Source organism: Salvelinus fontinalis, chromosome 31 (genome assembly GCF_029448725.1).
Source record: "Salvelinus fontinalis isolate EN_2023a chromosome 31, ASM2944872v1, whole genome shotgun sequence".
NCBI lineage: Eukaryota > Metazoa > Chordata > Actinopteri > Salmoniformes > Salmonidae > Salvelinus > Salvelinus fontinalis.
Genome location: NC_074695.1, coordinates 14,148,856 through 14,168,040, shown reverse-complemented (window position 1 = coordinate 14,168,040; position 19,185 = coordinate 14,148,856).

Sequence of the window (19,185 nt, the reverse complement as noted above, 5' to 3'; positions counted from 1 at the left end):
TGCTGTACCAGGCAGTGATACAGCCTGACAGGATGCTCTCGATTGTGCATCTGTAAAAGTTTGTGAGTGTTTTAGATGACAAGCAAAATTTCTTCAGCCTCCTGAGGTTGAAGAGGTGCTGTGGCGCCTTCTTCACCACGCTGTCTGTGTGGGGGAACCATTTCAGTTTGTCCGTGATGTGTACGACGAGGAACTTAAAACTTTCCACCTTCTCCACTACTGTCCCGTCGATGTGGATGTGGGCGTGCTCCTTCTGCTGTTAACCTGATGTCCACGATCATCTCCTTTGTTTAGTTGATGTTGAGTGAGAAGTTATTTTCCTGACACCACACTCCGAGGGCCCTCACCTCCTCCCTGTAAGCTGTCTCGTCGTTATTGGTAATCAAGCCTACCACTGTAGTGTCTTCTGCAAACCTGATGATTGAGTTGGAAGCGTGCATGGCCACACAGTCATGGGTGAACAAGGAGTTCAGGAGAGGGCTGAGAACGCTCCCTTGTGGGGCCCCAGTGTAAAGGATCAGCGGGGTGGAGATGTTGTTACCTACCCTCACCACCTGGGGGCGGCCCGTCAGGAAGTCCAGTACCCAGTTGCACAGGGCGGGGTCGAGACCCAGCGTCTCGAGCTTGATGACGAGGTTGGAGGGTACTATGGTGTTAAATGCTGAGCTGAAGTCGATGAACAGCATTCTCACATAGTTATTCCTCTTATCCAGATGGGTTAGGGCAGTGTGCAGTGTGACGGCGATTGCATCGTCAGTGGACCTATTGGGGCGGTAAGCAAATTGGAGTGGGTCTAGGATATCGGGTAGGGTGGAGGTGATATGATCCTTGACTAGTCTCTTAAAGCACTTCATGACAGAAGTGAGTGCAATGGGGCGATAGACATTTAGTTCAGTTTGCCTTAGCTTTCTTGGGTACAGGAACAATGATGGCAATCTTGAAGAATGTGGGGACAACAGACTGAGAAAGGGACTGGTTGAATATGTTTGTAAACACACCAGCCAGTTGGTCTGCGCATGCTCTGAGGACAGGCTAGGGATGCTGTCTGGGCCGGCAGCCTTGCGAGGGTTAACACGTTTAAATGTTTTATTCACGTTGGCCACGGAGAAGGAGAGCCCACAGGTTTTGGTAGCGGGTCATGTCAGTGGCACTGTATTGTCCTCAAAGTAAGCAAAGAAGTTGTTTAATTTGTCTGGGAGCAAGATGTCGATGTCCGCGAAGGGCTGGTTTTCTTTTTATAATCCGTAATTGTCTGGAGACCCTGTCACATACAACTGAAGTCAGAAGTTTACATATATCTTAGCCAAATACATTTAAACTCAGTTGTTCACAATTCCTGACATTTAATCCTAGTAAAAATTCCCTGTCTTAGGTCAGTTAGGATCACCACTTTATTTTAACAATGTGAAATGTCAGAATAATAGTAGAGAGAATGATTTATTTTAGCTTTCATTTCTTTCATCACATTCCCAGTGGGTGAGAAGTTTACATACACTCAATTAGTATTTGGTAGCATTGCCTTTAAATTGTTTAACTTGGGTCAAATGTTTCAGTTAGCTTTCCACAAGATTCTCCCAATACGTTTGGTGAATTTTGGCACATTCCTCCTGACAGAGCTGGTGTAACTGAGTCAGGTTTGTAGGCCTCCTTGCTTGCACACGCTTTTCAGTTCTGCCAACACATTTTCTACAGGACTGAGGTCAGGGCTTTGTGATGGCCACTCCAATACCTTGACATTGTTGTCCTTAAGCCAATTTGCCACAACTTTGGAAGTATGCTTGGGGTCATTGTCCATTTGGAAGACCCATTTGCGACCAAGCTTTACCTTCTTGACTGATGTCTTGAGATGTTGATTCAATATATCCACATAATTTCCCTTCCTCATGATGCCATCTAGTTTGTGAAGTGCACCAGTCCCTCTTGCAGCAAAGCACCCCCACAACATGATGCTGCCTCCCTGTGCTTCAAGGTTGGGATGGTGTTCTTCGGCTTGCAAGTCACCCCCTTTTCCTCCAAACACAATGATAGTCATTATGGCCAAACCGTTCTATTTTTGTTTCATCAGACCAGAGGACATTTCTCCAAAAAGTATGATCTTTGTCCCCATGTGCAGTTGCAAACCGTAGTCTGGCTTTTTTTATGGCGGTTTTGGAGCAGTGGCTTCTTCCTTGCTGAGCGGCCTTTCAGGTTATGTCAATATAGGACTTGTTTAACTGTGGATATAGATACTTCTGTACCTGTTTCCTCCAGCATCTTCACAAGGTCTTTTGCTGTTGTTCTGGGATTGATTTGCACTTTTTGCACCAAAGTATGTTCATCTCTAGGAGACAGAGACTTCTCCTTCCTGAGTCGAATGATGGCTGTGTGGTCCCACGGTGATTATACTTGCGTAATATTGTTTGTACAGATGAACGTGGTACCTTCAGGCATTTGGAAATTGCTCCCAAGGATGAACCAGACTTGTGGAGGTCTACTGTTTTTTTCTGAGGTCTTGGCTGATTTCTTTTGATTTTCCCATGATGTCAAGCAAAGAGGCACTGTGAAGTTAGGCCTTGAAATACATCCACAGGTACACCTCCAATTGACCTTAAATTATGTCCATCCGCTTCTAACGCCATGACATCATTTTCTGGAATTTTCCAAGCTGTTTAAAGGCACATGCAACTTAGTGTTGGTAAACTTCTGACCCACTGGAATTGTGATACAGTGAATTATAAGTGAAATAATCTGTCTGTAAACAATTGTTGGAAAAATTACTTGTTTCATGCACAAAGTAGATGTCCTAACCAACTTGCCAAAACTATAGTTTGTTAACAAGAAATTTGTGGAGTGGTTGAAAAACAAATTTTAATGACTCCAACCTAAGTGTATGTAAACTTCCGGCTTCAACTGTACGTCTCGTAATTGAGCTGTTGATTTGCGACTCTACTTTGTCTCTATACTGATGCTTTGCTTGTTTGATTACCTTGCGGAGGGAGTAGCGGCACTGTTTGTATTCGGTCATGTTTCCGGTCGTCTTGCCATGATTAAAAGCGGTGGTTCGCGCTTTCAGTTTTGCGCGAATGTTGCCATCAATCCATTGTTTCTGGTTAGGGAAGGTTTTAATAGTAATAGAGGGTACGACATCTCCGATGCATTTGCTAATAAACTCGCTCACTGAGTCAGTGTATACATCAATGTTGTTGTCGGAGGCTATCCGGAACATATCCCAGTCCAAGTGATCGAAGCAATCTTGAAGCGTGGAATCCGATTGGTCAGACAAGCGCTGTATTGACCTGAGCATGGGCGTTTCCTGTTTTATTTTCTGTGGAGGCAGCTGCAGTAGCACTAATGGATAGTGAGTGGAGACAGCTGCAGTAGCAGTAATGGATAGGGAGTCGAGACAGCTACAGTAGCAGTAATGGACAGGGAGTGGAGACAGCTACAGTAGCAGTAATGGATAGGGAGTGGAGACAGCTGCAGTAGCAGTAATGGATAGGGAGTGGAGACAGCTGCAGTAGCAGTAATGGATGGGGTGTGGAGACAGCTACAGTAGCAGTAATGGACAGGGAGTGGAGACAGCTACAGTTCCAGTAATGGATAGGGAGTGGAGACAGCTACAGTAGCAGTAATGGATAGGGAGTGGAGACAGCTGCAGTAGCAGTAATGGATGGGGTGTGGAGACAGCTGCAGTAGCAGTAATGGACAGGGAGTGGAGACAGCTACAGTAGCAGTAATGGACTGAAAAAACAAAAACAAAAAAAAAAAAAAAAAAAAACAACAACAACAGTGCCACATGGAATCTGGAGGAGAATATTGAAAAGTAGCAAACCATTTTCTTCAAACTGTGTCCTATAAAAGTGTCTCAGATTAGTTTAATATTATACTGAACAAAAATATAAATGCAACATTTAAAGTGTTTGTCCCATGTTTCATGAGCTGAAATAAAAGATCCCAGAAATGTTCCATACACACAAAAAGCTTATTTCTCTTAAATTCTGTGCACAAATTTGTTTACCTCCATGTTAATGAGCATTTCTCTTTTGCCAAGATAATCCAGCCACCTGACAGGTGTGGCATGTCAAGAAGCTATAAAAGTCCACTCTAAAATGTGCAGTTTTGTCACACAACACAATGCCACTGTCACGTTCCTGACCTATTTCTGTTAGTTTGTTGTATGTGTTAGTTGGTCAGGACGTGAGTTTGGGTGGGCATTCTATGTTTTCTGTTTCTATGTTGGTTTAAGGGTTGCCTGGTATGGCTCTTAATTAGAGGCAGGTGTTTGGCGTTTTCCTCTAATTGAGAGTCATATTTAGGTAGGTTGTTTCACAGTGTTCGTGGTGGGTGGTTGTCTCCTGTGTCAGTGTTTGTCGCACCATACGGGACTGTTCGGTTTGTTTGTTCATCGTCATTTTTGTGTAGTCTATTTTCCCTGTTTGTGCGTTCTTCGAGTTTTATTGTAAGTTCGTATGTCTAGGTTTGTCTACACATTAGTTTTGTTATTTTGTTAGTTAATTCAAGTATAGTTCGTTTTCTGTCTTCGTTGTTTTGTCGTGTCTTAATTAAATCATGTCATTTCACAACGCTGCGCCTTGGTTCAATCACTACTCCTCCTCTTCGGATGAAGAGGAGGACTACCGTTACAGCCACAGATGTTTCAAGTTTTGAGGGAGCATGCAATAGGCATGCTGAATACAGGAATGTCCACCAGAGCTGTTGCCAGAGAATTTCATGTTAATTTCTCTACCATAAGCCGACTCCAACGTCTTTTTAGAAAATTTGGCAGTACGTCCAACCAACCTCACAACCGCAGACCACGTGTAACCATGCCGGCCCAAGATCTCCATATCCGGTTTCTTCACCTGCGGGATCGTCTGAGACCAGCCACCCAGACAGCTGATGAAACTGTATTTCTGTATTTCTGTCTGTAATAAAGCCCCTTTGTTTGGAAAACTCATTCTGATTGGCTAGGCTTGCTCCACAGTGGGTTGGCCTGGCTCCCATGTGGATGGGCTTATGCCCTCCCAGGCCCACCCATGGCAACACCCCTGCCCAGTCATGTGAAATCCATAGATTAGGGCCTAATGAATTTATTTCAATTGACTGATTTCCTTATATGAACTGTAACTCAGTAAAATCGTTGAAATTGTTGCATGTTGCGTTTATATTTTTGTTCAGTATAAATGGATTGACCTTAGATTTATGTCTCCTTCTATTGTGTCCTCCTACAGTACACATCTCCACTGGATGCATTGTTGTCAGCTCGAGAAGAACCTGTTTGACTCATACATAATCATACATAAGGGTTCCTCGTGAGCTGAAAACAATTCCTAGGAATCAACAATGGGAGTATGACTGCACCAAGGCCACGATGCATCCAGTCTCATGATGCTAGGACCGAAACAGGACCAAAACAGGACCGGAACAGGCCCAAAACAAAGCACTGAGGATGAACTCCGTCTCATATGTGGGTCAAATCAGCTTGTTGTTGTTACAAACAAAACAACTGACTGTATGTGGAAGAATTAATTCATACTTCCTTTCATTTCTCCCTCAGCGCGTCTCTTATCAGACCTGGCACTGGAGACCTGGCACATGCTTCCACTGTTTGCCATGTGCTCCACTGTACAGGACACCATGGAACGGAAGTATTACCTAGAAGTTTTTCACTATCAATTCCGTATCCAGATATGTCAACAGCTATCTTTCTCTGTGAGCTGTGACAGCGAACCCCTCCTTATGATCAGTGTAATCATAACCATAATGTCAGGGCATTTACTAAGGAGGCTCAAGGCCAACTGTAATAGCCAAATTATTCTTTACAATCACAGGCATTCTCGTTGTCAGAGACCTGAAACCCTAAGAAGGGTTTGAAATATTTTGTTTCCAGAGCCACTTTCACAAATTATAAGATGACTTGAGGTACATGAACATACAGTACCAGTCAAAAGTCTGGACACACCTACTCATTCAAGGGTTTTTCTTTATTTGTACTATTTGCTACATTGTAGAATAATAGTGAAGACATCAAAACTATGAAATTACACCTATGGAATATAACATATATTTGGATTCGTTTAACACTTTTTTGGTTACTACATGATTCCATATGTGTTATTTCATAGTTTTGTTGTCTTCAATATTATTGTACAATGTAGAAAATAGTAAAAATAAAGAAAAACCCTTGAATGAGTAGGTGTCCAAACTTTTGATTAGTACTGTATATCAATGTGTACAAACAATTTTCTTTACACTCTGGGGCATTCATCAATATGCTTCATTTGGTCTGGCTGATAAAGAGTGTTCATCACTTCTTGTGTAAGAGTTGTGTACCATTGTTATGGCCTAATTCCAGTCTCAATGGTAAATAATGGCCAGTGTGTCTTGTTTGTTTTGTACCCTATAGACATACTGTACACTATACCTCAAGCCTGTTTCCCAATGAAGCTGGCTGAAGCATCCCCCCATCAACGGTCTATATTTAGAAAAAGAGCCAAGGCATGTCATGGAGAGCTATCCCTGCTGATCCAGCCTGCTGACCCTCCCTCCCTCCCTCCCTCCCTCCCTCCCTCCCTCCCTCCCTCCCTCCCTCCCTCCCACCTGTATCCCATCCACACACTCTGCTGTCCTGCCTGTCTATCTTCCTGTTCTTGGCCTGGTATCAGTGATCTGATGGAAACAGCCCTGAGGCTGCCAGCCCCCAGCCACCAGCCCCCAGCCACCAGCCCCCAGCCACCAGCCCCATGTACAGCAGGGATCAGTGCTGCTGATACCCCACCTCCACCATGTTAGCTGATTGTCAAGCCACCCCTGTGCTGTCCTGTTTTCCAGAAGGACGTCCTCACTACTGACGTACTGCCTGTCAACTGTCAGTCCTCACTGGGTGCACCTGACTTAAGTTTCACTTGGCGACTTAGGCCACTGTTGTCATGACAAACCACTTGAGTTTTGTGACATGGTATGTGTAGTGACATGGTATTTGTAGTGACTAGGGCTGTTACGGTTGTCACCGCCACACTGGCAGTCACGAGTCATGAAGGCGTGATGTGGGCAATTACTAAGAGGCTCAAGACCAACTGTAATAGTTAAATTATTCTTCACAATCACAGGCATTCTCGTTCTCAGAGACCTGAAACCCTGAAAGGTTTTGAAATATTTTGTGATGTGTGTTTTGTCCTATATTTATATATTTTTTTAAAAAATCCCAGCCCCCGTCCCCGCAGGAGGCCTTTTTCCATTTGGTAGGCCGTCATTGTAAATAAGAATTTGATCTTAACTGACTTGCCTAGTTAAATAAAGGTTAAATAAAAGAAATAAAAAGAAATAAAGGCAGTAAAAATTCTACCTGATCGTTCAGTCATGGTAACTTGCTGATGGTCATTAGTAGCCTACCAAACTTGCTAACTGCTCGGTACTCAGCACTTTATTGTCCCTCCAATCACTCTGACATCAATGCAAATGTAACTGAAAAACAAATCAAACACTTCATGAGAGCCCATAGGGTATGCAATTGCGTGAGAAAACTGAGTTCTGATGGCCTCTATTAAAAGAGGAGGATCCCATAGGATTTCTATAGGCTAGGCCTACTGTATTTATTACTCAACTTTCCAAATATTAAGCACATTGCTTTGCTTTACAACAGGAGTATAGCCTACCTGGCTGGCATGAAAATGAACCACGGGGAAAGCGTCCTCCATTTGCTATTTAAGTGCATAGATGACACCGTTCCGAGACAGGTGCATGATAATGGTCTATTCTAAATCAAAACAAATTCCACACATATATTAGTTAGTATATGTAAAGACAAGATTAAATCAGGAATAGTCTGATGGGTGAGAATACTAGCATATCACTTGTGAATGATATATTATCACTTGTGAATACTAGCTTGTGAGCAGTAAGGCAAGAAACAGCACATGCCTTTTTTTTCAAATCATAGTCACACACCTCATGTAGCCTAACCCATAGGCCTATATGTTTTCATAATGTTTGTAAAGTAGCCAAATAACTTCTTAAAATTAAGCACATTCCTCTTTTACCGGCCACAGTCTACTTGGGGACTGGGTATAGTGGGCCTGTAACTCTACAATCAAAGGTTGAGGGTTGGGAAAGCTTTCCCTGTAACTTGACAGTGAAACTGACTGTTCAGCAGTGATGAACTTTCATTAGTCTCCCTAGGCAGACGACCCACAATATATCCAATGTTTACTGAACTTGCCCAAGTACAGTAAGCTCCGGGGTTGGACAAGCAGAGATAGAAAGGGAACTGATCGTTCTGCACTGCAGCATACACTGAGGATGCAGACGCTGTCTATCCAAGGAAGTAATCCAAAAAAGTAATCGGATTACATGACTCCTTTAGAGAATTCCAATGGACTGCATTAGTAATAACTCCTATGTTAGCCGTACATGTCTTGTTTTCCATCCTTGAATTCATATCCATTCCATTATAGTGTGAGTTAAATCACTGATTAAAATCTACTCTCTGTTTTGATGGTGTTCCTGTGAGTTTTCGTGGGAATTGGAGCTGATCTCGCAGAAATATGGACAAAAATAGGAAGTCAATTCTTACAAAGCTAGTTTAGGAGTTCAAGCTGTCATTTATTTTTACAACTGTGCTAGAATTAGCTGATGCAATTTTAAAAAATGAATATATGTGTAACGGTAATCCTCCTCCTCTACATCCGAAGAGGAGGAGTAGTGATTGAACCAAGGCGCAGCGTTGTGAAATGACATGATTTAATTAAGACACGACAAAACAACGAAGACAGAAAACGAACTATACTTGAATTAACTAACAAAATAACAAAACTAATGTGTAGACAAACCTAGACATACGAACTTACAATAAAACACGAAGAACGCACAAACAGGGAAAATAGACTACACAAAAATGACGATGTACAAACATACCGAACAGTCCCGTATGGTGCGACAAACACTGACACAGGAGACAACCACCCACCACGAACACTGTGAAACAACCTACCTAAATATGACTCTCAATTAGAGGAACGCCAAACACCTGCCTCTAATTAAGAGCCATACCAGGCAACCCTTAAACCAACATAGAAACAGACAACATAGAATGCCCACCCAAACTCACGTCCTGACCAACTAACACATACAACAAACTAACAGAAATAGGTCAGGAACGTGACAATATGGAATAAATGCAGCGAAACACATGGACAGAGCTCAACTTTAGGACACTCCCAAGGTATGACAAGTTTGTTTCAATGGTGAAACGTTTATCCTTGCAGTCATGGAACGTTCCATACAAAACATTACATCTACCCACAGTTCAGTTTAGTTTTCTGTAACTTAAAGTCTGTGCTCGCATATGCCCCTAAAATACCTTTGCATACACCCTTAAAAAAAAATCTGAAATATTACGGTTTGTACCACTTGAGACGCCATAGCAACAAGTACACTTCCTCAAAATAGTCAGAAATCTAAGAAATGTCAAGAAATCTGTAATTAATTTAACGAGATCTTTATAGCTCTAACTCTGATGTTTGGTTATTTTCTCAAGTGAAAAAATGTGCATGAAAATTAGTATGTCATTGAATAACAACAAACACTCGTTGATCAATCACAGATGAAGGAGCATAGACTTTTATTACTGAACTTCGACAAGCCTTTCATGCAAATCTTTTCAGCCTCAGTGAACAAAATGTGGATGAAAACTAGTTGTCTGTAATGAATTTAGAAGAATCATTGAAGAATCCGATCACAGACAAAGGGGCGAAGACTTTTGGCTACCAAACTTCGATAAGCATCAAGAAAAAAAGTGTCTGCTTGAACAGCCCAAAGAAAAAAACACCCCCGAACGCTGCCGAACAACAAAACAAAAAATAACGTTGAAACTATTCGCTATAATATACAGTGCATTCGGAAAGTATTCAGACCCCTTGACTTTTTACACATTTTGTTACGTTACAGCCTTATTCTAAAATGGATGAAATAGTATTTTTTTCTTCATCATTGCACACATAATACCCCATAATAACAATGCAAAAACAGGTTTTTAGAATAAAAAAATCCCCCCTCCCCCCGGAAATGTTACATTTACATAAGTATTCAGACCCTTTACTCAGTACTTTGTTGAAGCACCTTTGGCAGCGATTACAGCCTCAAGTCTTTTTTGGTATTACACTACAAGCTTGGCCCACCTGTATTTGGGGAGTTTCTCCCATTCTTCTCTGCAGATCCTCTCAAGCTCTGTCAGGTTGGATGGGGAGTGTCGCTGCACAGCTATTTTCAGGTCTCTCCAGAGATGTTTGATTGGGTTCAAGTCCAGGGTCTAGCTGGGACACTCAAGAACATTCAGAGACTTGTCCCGAAGCTACTCCTGTGTTGTCTTGGCTGTGTGCTTAGGGTCGTTGTCCTGGTGAAACTTCGCCCCCATTCTAAGGTCCTGAGCGCTCCTGAGCAGGTTTTCATCAAGGATCTCTCTGTACTTTCTCCGTTCATCTTCTCCTTGATCCTGATTAGTCTCCCAGTCCCTGCCGCTGAAAAACACCCCCACACCATGATGCTGCCACCACCATGCTTCACCGTAGGGATGGTGCCATGTTTCTTCCAGACGTGACGTATGGCATTCTTGGTTTCCTCAGGCCAGATAATCTTAGTTTCTCATCTTCTGAAAGTCTTTAGATGCCTTTTGGCAAACTCCAAGCGGGCTGTCGTGTGCTTTTTACTGAGGAGTGGCTTCCGTCTGGCCACTCTACCATAAAGGCCTGATTGGTGGAGTGCTTCAGAGATGGTTGTCCTTCTGGAAGGTTCTCACATCTCCACAGAGGAACTCTGGAGCTCTGTCAGAGTGACCATAGGGTTCTTGGTCACCTCCCTGACTAAGGCCCTTCTCCCTCTATGGCTCAGTTTGGCCTTGCGGCCAGCTCTAGGAAGAGTCTTAGTGGATCCAAACTTCTTCCATTTAAGAATGATGGAGGCCACTGAGTTCTTGGGGACCTTCAATGCTGCATACATTTTTTGCTACCCTTCCCTAGATCTGTGCCTCGACACAATACTGTCTCGGAGCTCTACAGACAATTCCTTCGACCTCATGGCTTGGGTTTTGCTCTGACATGCACTGTCAATTGTGTGACCTTACAGTGCATTCTGAATATTTTTTTCCTTATCAACCGACACACAATAACCCCATAATGACAAAGTGAAAACAGGTTTTTAGATATTTTTGCAAATTTCTTAAAAATACAAAACAGAATACCTTATTTACGTTAGTATACAGACCGTTTGCTATGAGACTCGAAATTGAGCTCAGGTGCATCCTGTTTCCATTGATCATCCTTGAGATGTTTCTACAACTTGATTGGAGTCCACCTGTGGTAAATTCAATTGATTGGACATGATTTGGACCAGATGAACTCCTTTTAGAGAGAACACTTCACCCACCACCCTCATAAACACACATCAACACACACACACACCAACACACATACTGTAAATAGTTGAGGTGCTATGAAAGAGGTTACTGTTTCCAGTTAATTTCCCACTAAATATACAACTCTGTGCAGTGCAAACAAGGCCCTCCACAGGAAGCTACTTGTCTTAATTCTTGCATGTATGTAAAGAGAAAAAACAAACAGGCTTTATATTTCCAACTGTGGATCAATGGCCCAATAGGCTTCCTGACTCTCACTGTTGTTATTGGTTACTGTGATTAGAAGCCAGAATGCGTCCCGCTCAGTCTCTAAGTCAATGTCTTCCTACTATCTTGTTGAGCTGTCTAATTGAGCTGTCTAAACACTCCTCTTTGTCTGTTTTCTCATGTTCAAACCTGTTGAATTGTACTCTTTATCACTAAATATATACCAATCGATGACACAATCATTTTATGCAAACCTTCATTGAAAGAGGTCATTGAGTTGCTCAGAAAACGCAGAAATTATTTTTAGGACAGGTGTCCTCACATCCTTACATGTTTATACTTGTGAATGGGCCATCGCCAGTCAGTCAGACAGCAGTGGGGCCCCACTGGATGTGGTTGCGGGTGTGTGTGTGTGTGTGTGTGTGTGTGTGTGTGTGTGTGTGTGTGTGTGTGTGTGTGTGTGTGTGTGTGTGTGTGTGTGTGTGTGTGTGTGTGCACTCATTCACAGGGGGATACATGGGTGGCAAGATAGGGGTGCAGAGTCACAACTGTAAAAGGAAACTGTTATGGGGCCCATTTGGCAAGATGCCCAAAACCCTCTGCCTCCGGTCATCACACCGTGTGGAGGGTGGAGGGAGGAAGGGGAAAGAGGGAAGAGAGGGTAATGGGTACACATTTTCCAGAAGGACGATTCTCTTGTTGGACTATCGGTTTTTCTTGTCGTAGAAATGGTGCATTGCAGTTCATTATCCTGACGACTTTGTTTCTTTACATCAGTAATACATATGGACATCATTCCCTATGTTTGACACGCACAACTACGAGCTTTCTAGAGAGACACATTTTGATAGAACTAAATATGCAGTTAATGTGAATCCACACTGCTATCATCATCATCATCATCATCATCATCATCATCATCATCATCATCATCATCATCATCATCAACCCCCCCCCCCCCCCCAAAGACTGATTGAATACATGACTCTGCCACTCTGAACCTGATATTTATAAGGATTCCTTTGGAGAGGAAGGGGAATGATTAAGAGTGTTTATTCTGACCCTGAATACAGTTATTGTGAACGGACAGAGACATTTGAAATGTGAGGAGTGATTATGCCATGGAGCGTGACGGTTGGGGCTAGCAGGGCCAAACACAGGTAATAACAATGGCTTCATCTGCCTCGAAAAACACCAAATCTGCATCCATCTGCTTTTCTCGTCAGGCAGTAGCAATACGATTCTGTACTGGGCTCAAGAGGAAGCACAACTAGACTAAATAAAAGAGACTCTATCTTTCCCACTTCATAGCACACACACACAAACACACAGACACACACACACACACACACACACACACACACACACACACACACACACACACACACACACACACACACACACACACACACACACACATTCACACTGTGTCAGCTCACACATCCATCATGATGATGAGAGTAGGACACAGAGCCGCTCAGAGAGTAGGACAGAGAGTAGAACAGAGAGTTGGACAGAGAGTAGGACAGAGAGTAGGACAGAGAGTAGGACAGAGAGTAGGACAGAGAGTATGACAGAGAGTAGGACAGAGAGTAGGACAGAGAGTAGCACAGAGAGTTGGACAGAGAGTAGGACAGAGAGTAGGACAGAGAGTTGGACAGAGAGTTGGACAGCGAGTAGGACAGAGAGTAGGACAGCGAGTAGGATAGAGAGTAGGACAGAGAGTAGGACAGCGAGTAGGACAGAGAGTAGGACAGAGAGTGGGATAGAGAGTAGGACAGAGAGTAGGACAGCGAGTAGCACAGAGAGTAGGACAGAGAGTAGGACAGGGAGTAGGACAGAGAGTAGGACAGCGAATAGGACAGAGAGTAGGACAGAGAGTAGGACAGCGAGTAGGACAGAGAGTGGGACAGAGAGTTGGACAGAGAGTTGGACAGAGAGTAGGACAGAGAGTAGGATAGAGAGTAGGACAGAGAGTAGGATAGAGAGTAGGACAGAGAGTAGGACAGAGAGTTGGACAAAGGGTTGGACAGAGAGTTGGACAGCGAGTTGGACAGCGAGTTGGACAGAGAGTGGGATAGAGAGTAGGACAGAGAGTAGGACAGAGAGTAGGATAGAGAGTTGGACAGAGAGTAGGACAGAGAGTTGGACAGAGAGTAGGACAGAGAGTAGGACCGAGAGTAGGACAGAGAGTAGGACAGGGAGTAGGACAGAGAGTACACTCCTGTCCTGGATGGTGTTTGATTGAGACAGTAAGTCATTGTCCCACTCCTAGCTGCAGCCCAAGCCATGTAGACAGGTCTGCTTGTGTTTCACTGTCCCTCAAATGTCACAACAACACATCCCATGACCCCGTGCTCCAATTCCACCAGCCTGGGAACTGGCAGCTAACAGCCAGTCTCATCTGCCAAGACTGATTAGAGGTGTGATGAGCTTGTGTTAATTGGTCTATGAGAGAAACCAACTGTTGGTTAAGTAACTACGTAGTAAATGTACCCAGTTATTTTTCCCCCATCTCGTCTAATGTTCATATAGGCCTGGGACAACAGATGGGTGTCAACGATCCTTTACTACTGTACTCAGCCAACAGGTCTGGCTGCTGTGTTGCATATACTGTATGTACATTCCTTTAACTTCAAGGTTTCTGCATGAAAAGGCTTCATTAAACCACACTGAAAACAACTCCCTTGCAAGCTATTTCAAGAGGAAGAAATGTGGACGTGACGGCAAGTTAAATACGCTGAAACGGTAACACTGAAAACATGCAAATATCACTAACTTGGCTGAATCAAGAAACACTTTAAAAGCTAATGGAATCCCTATTAGTGCTAATGTGTATCTAAGGGTCTTCTATAGAGTTCAGGTTTAAGTCGTGTATATTTCTCCTCTCAGCTTGGCGTTGCACAACAGTGGGTAATCCTCTACATGCACACTGGCTGCGGTCCGCCTGGCTCAGTGGGTTTCTGTTGGATATTCAAACCTAGATTGAATGATCAGAGCTTCCCTCGGGGGATGTAGACTATTACGCAGGGAGAAAGGAGACAACGTTTACCATCTGCTTCTTCCTCAAGAAAAGGTAAGCTCTGTGTATGTTCATAAGCTTGTAAAAGAACATCGTTTATGGAGAAGACATGAATTTGTACAAACCTCTGACCAGGCTTACATGTATTCTATGGAGATTCCAAGTGCTTTTTATTGTGGATTTTTATATTATTATTTAACTAGGCAAGTCAGTTAAGAACAAATTCTTATTTACAATGACGGCCTAGGAACAGTTAACTGCCTTGTTCAGGGGCAGAACAACAGATTTTTAGTCTGTCAGCTCTGGGATTTGATCCACCAACCTTTCGGTTACAAGTCCAACGCTCTACCCACTAGGTGACCTGCTCTAACCACTAGGTGACCTGCTCTAACCACTAGGCGACCTGCTCTAACCACTAGGTGACCTGCTCTAACCACTAGGCGACCTGCTCTAACCACTAGGCGACCTGCTCTAACCACTAGGTGACCTGCTCTACCCACTAGGTGACCTGCTCTAACCACTAGGTGACCTGCTCTAACCACTAGGCGACCTGCTCTAACCACTAGGCGACCTGCTCTACCCACTAGGCTACCTGCTCTACCCACTAGGCGACCTGCTCTACCCACTAGGTGACCTGCTCTAACCACTAGGCGACCTGCTCTAACCACTAGGCGACCTGCTCTAACCACTAGGCGACCTGCTCTACCCACTAGGCTACCTGCTCTACCCACTAGGCGACCTGCTCTACCCACTAGGCGACCTGCTCTACCCACTAGGCTACCTGCTCTACCCACTAGGCGACCTGCTCTACCCACTAGGCTACCTGCTCTACCCACTAGGCGACCTGCTCTACCCACTAGGCTACCTGCTCTACCCACTAGGCGACCTGCTCTACCCACTAGGTGACCTGCTCTAACCACTAGGCTACCTGCTCTAACCATTAGGCTACCTGCTCTACCCACTAGGCGACCTGCTCTACCCACTAGGCAACCTGCTCTAACCACTAGGCGACCTGCTCTACCCACTAGGCGACCTGCTCTACCCACTAGGCTACCTGCTCTACCCACTAGGCTACCTGCTCTACCCACTAGGCAACCTGCTCTAACCACTAGGCGACCTGCTCTACCCACTAGGCAACCTGCTCTACCCACTAGGCGACCTGCTCTACCCACTAGGCGACCTGCTCTACCCACTAGGCTACCTGCTCTACCCACTAGGCGACCTGCTCTACCCACTAGGCTACCTGCTCTACCCACTAGGTGACCTGCTCTACTCACTAGGCGACCTGCTCTACCCACTAGGCGACCTGCTCTACCCACTAGGCGACCTGCTCTATCCAATAGGCGACCTGCTCTAACCACTAGGCGACCTGCTCTACCCACTAGGCGACCTGCTCTAACCACCAGGCGACCTGCTCTACCCACTAGGCGACCTGCTCTACCCACTAGGCGACCTGCTCTACCCACTAGGCGACCTGCTCTACCCACTAGGCGACCTGCTCTACCCACTAGGCGACCTGCTCTACCCACTAGGCGACATGCTATACCCACTAGGCGACCTGCTCTACCCACTAGGCGACATGCTCTACCCACTAGGCGACATGCTATACCCACTAGGCGACCTGCTCTACCCACTAGGCGACCTGCTCTACCCACTAGGCTACCTGCTCTATCCACTAGGCGACCTGCTCTACCCACTAGGCGACCTGCTCTACCCACTAGGCGACCTGCTCTACCCACTAGGCAACCTGCTCTACCCACTAGGCGACCTGCTCTACCCACTAGGCTACCTGCCGCCCCAAGGATCATGAGACTTCTTATCCAAACTGTACTATTAAAGGCTTTCGCCGTATTCCCCACATCTCTCTATATCACTGGCCTGTAACCTGTGCTGGTTATGCATTAAACAAGTGATTCCACAGAGTTTGTTTTACTTTACACCACCTATGGATGAATGACTGGAAATGACTAAGCTGGGGCCCAGACTGTTTCCTGTTCAGTGTACTCACACAACTCTACAAATCCCAAAACACTCTCAGGTCTTATTCTTCTGTGGAGATTGGCTGCCTTTCCGCTAGGATACAATCCCGTACGACTCCGGGGCCCCAGCAGTCTGGAGCCACTTCAAGATGTATTTAATGAGTCAGAGAATACCCTGAGTCATAAATAAGGCACTGTGTGGAGAGAGTGAAGTGATTGTGAAAAGGAGAAGGACCTGCTCAGAGAGGGGCCTGTAAGGAACCTGAGGGACAATCTACTAACAGAAATATGCTTTTCATAGAAGTCTTATATTTCTTTGACTTAAAGAAATACTTTTATACGTAACACATTTTGACCTGTACTTCTACCTGTTTAAAAAACACCTCAAACAAAAACTGTTGTCAGGACTTCAGTAGGCTAATGGTTGACACTGACCAGGCTAACAGGGCATTCAACACATGTTCCAGGGAAAAAGGGTTTTAGCTGCTTGCCAGACAGACACCGACTGGGCTGCAAGCGAAGAATAATCAAATGCCGCGATGAAATACCAACTCCTTCTGTATGCTCAAGTTCATCAACAACAACAAGATTTTCAGAGAGCTTCTCAGACATTGTCTCATGATGTTTTTCCACCAACAGCTGCATTTTAATCATTCACGTCCCTCAAGGTACAGACGTTGTGTGTGAGGCCTCAAAACCCTATTCTACTCTGGTTTCTGTGGATACATATCGACTGGCTGCAGGACCCCTTGTCATCATCAACAACAGTGAGTTTACTGATCTGTAAGGAATGTTACGTGAGACTTTCATCAAAAAACAAAAACACAATATTATTAACTACTAGAGAGTTGATTAACGTGGACGTGACACACATATTGCCAGATTATACAGTATTCACCATCAGGGACATGCAGATCATACATCATGCCTGGGAGGAATTATGGAAGCCATGTGGATTAAATGATATGTTGATCTATAATGTACATTCTATTTTTCTGTAATGTTTCTGGGCTTGCTATTGTTGGTCATCAGCCTATTGTTGACGTCTGTTAGAAATGCCAGAGCCTGGGCTCTGAGTACAGAGCAGGTCCCAGAACAGTTATTAAGCTGTCAAGCTGAGCAGAAGGACACTCTGTGCCTAGCTAGGATACATCGTACTGCTACCATATGGAAAAACTTTCCCATTTTAGTCTTGGCGTGCATGCACCTATTCTTTAAAGTCTAATGGAAGGCATGTATTGGACGTGCTTTGGCAAGACTACATAAGAGAATCAGGTATGACAACAGGAAATATATTTATGTTTTCTGTGTTTGAAATGCTTTATTTTATGATGACATTCTTAGGATGATTTTCAACCTGATTACAGCTTCCTGTAACTTCCTTTCTTGTATAATGTTTTTCCATACAGTATTCACAGCATGCGCTGCCCCCCCCCCACCCACACACACACACACACACACGCACACAGACACACAGACACACACACACACACACACACACACACACACACACACACACACACACACACACACACACACACACACACACACACACACACACACACAGACACAGACACAGACACAGACACAGACACAGACACAGACACACACACACACACACACACACACACACACACACACACACACACACAGACACAGACACAGACACAGACACAGACACACACACACACACACACACACACACACACACACACACACACACACACACACACACACACACACACACACACACACACACAGACACAGACACAGACACAGACACAGACACAGACACAGACACACACACACACACACACACACACACACACACACACACACACACAGACACACAGTCACACAGTCACACGCACACACACACACACACACACACACACACACACACACACACACACACACACACACACACACACACACACACACACACACACACACACACACACACACACACAGACACAGACACAGACACAGACACACACACACAGACACAGACACACATTGTGGACTTCAGGAAACAGCAGAGGGAGCACCCCCCTATCCACATCGACGGGTCGGTAGTGGAGAAGGTGGAAAGTTTTAAGTTCCTCGGTGTACACATCACGGACAAACTGAATTGGTCCACCCACACAGACAGCGTTGTGAAGAAGGCGCAGCAGCGCCTCTTCAACCTCAGGAGGCTGAAGAAATTGGGCTTGTCACCAAAAGCACTCACAAACTTCTACAGATGCACAATCGAGAGCATCCTGTCGGGCTGTATCACCGCCTGGTACGGCAACTGCTCCGCACACAACCGTAAGGCTCTCCAGAGGGTAGTGAGGTCGGCAGAACGCATCACCCGGGGCAAACTACCTGCCCTCCAGGACACCTACACCACCCGATGTCACAGGAAGGCCATAAAGATCATCAAGGACAACAACCACCCAAGCCACTGCCTGTTCACCCCGCTATCATCCAGAAGGCGAGGTCAGTACAGGTGCATCAAAGCAGGGACCGAGAGACTGAAAAACAGCTTCTATCTCAAGGCCATCAGACTGTTAAACAGCCACCACTAACATTTAGCGGCCGCTGCCAAC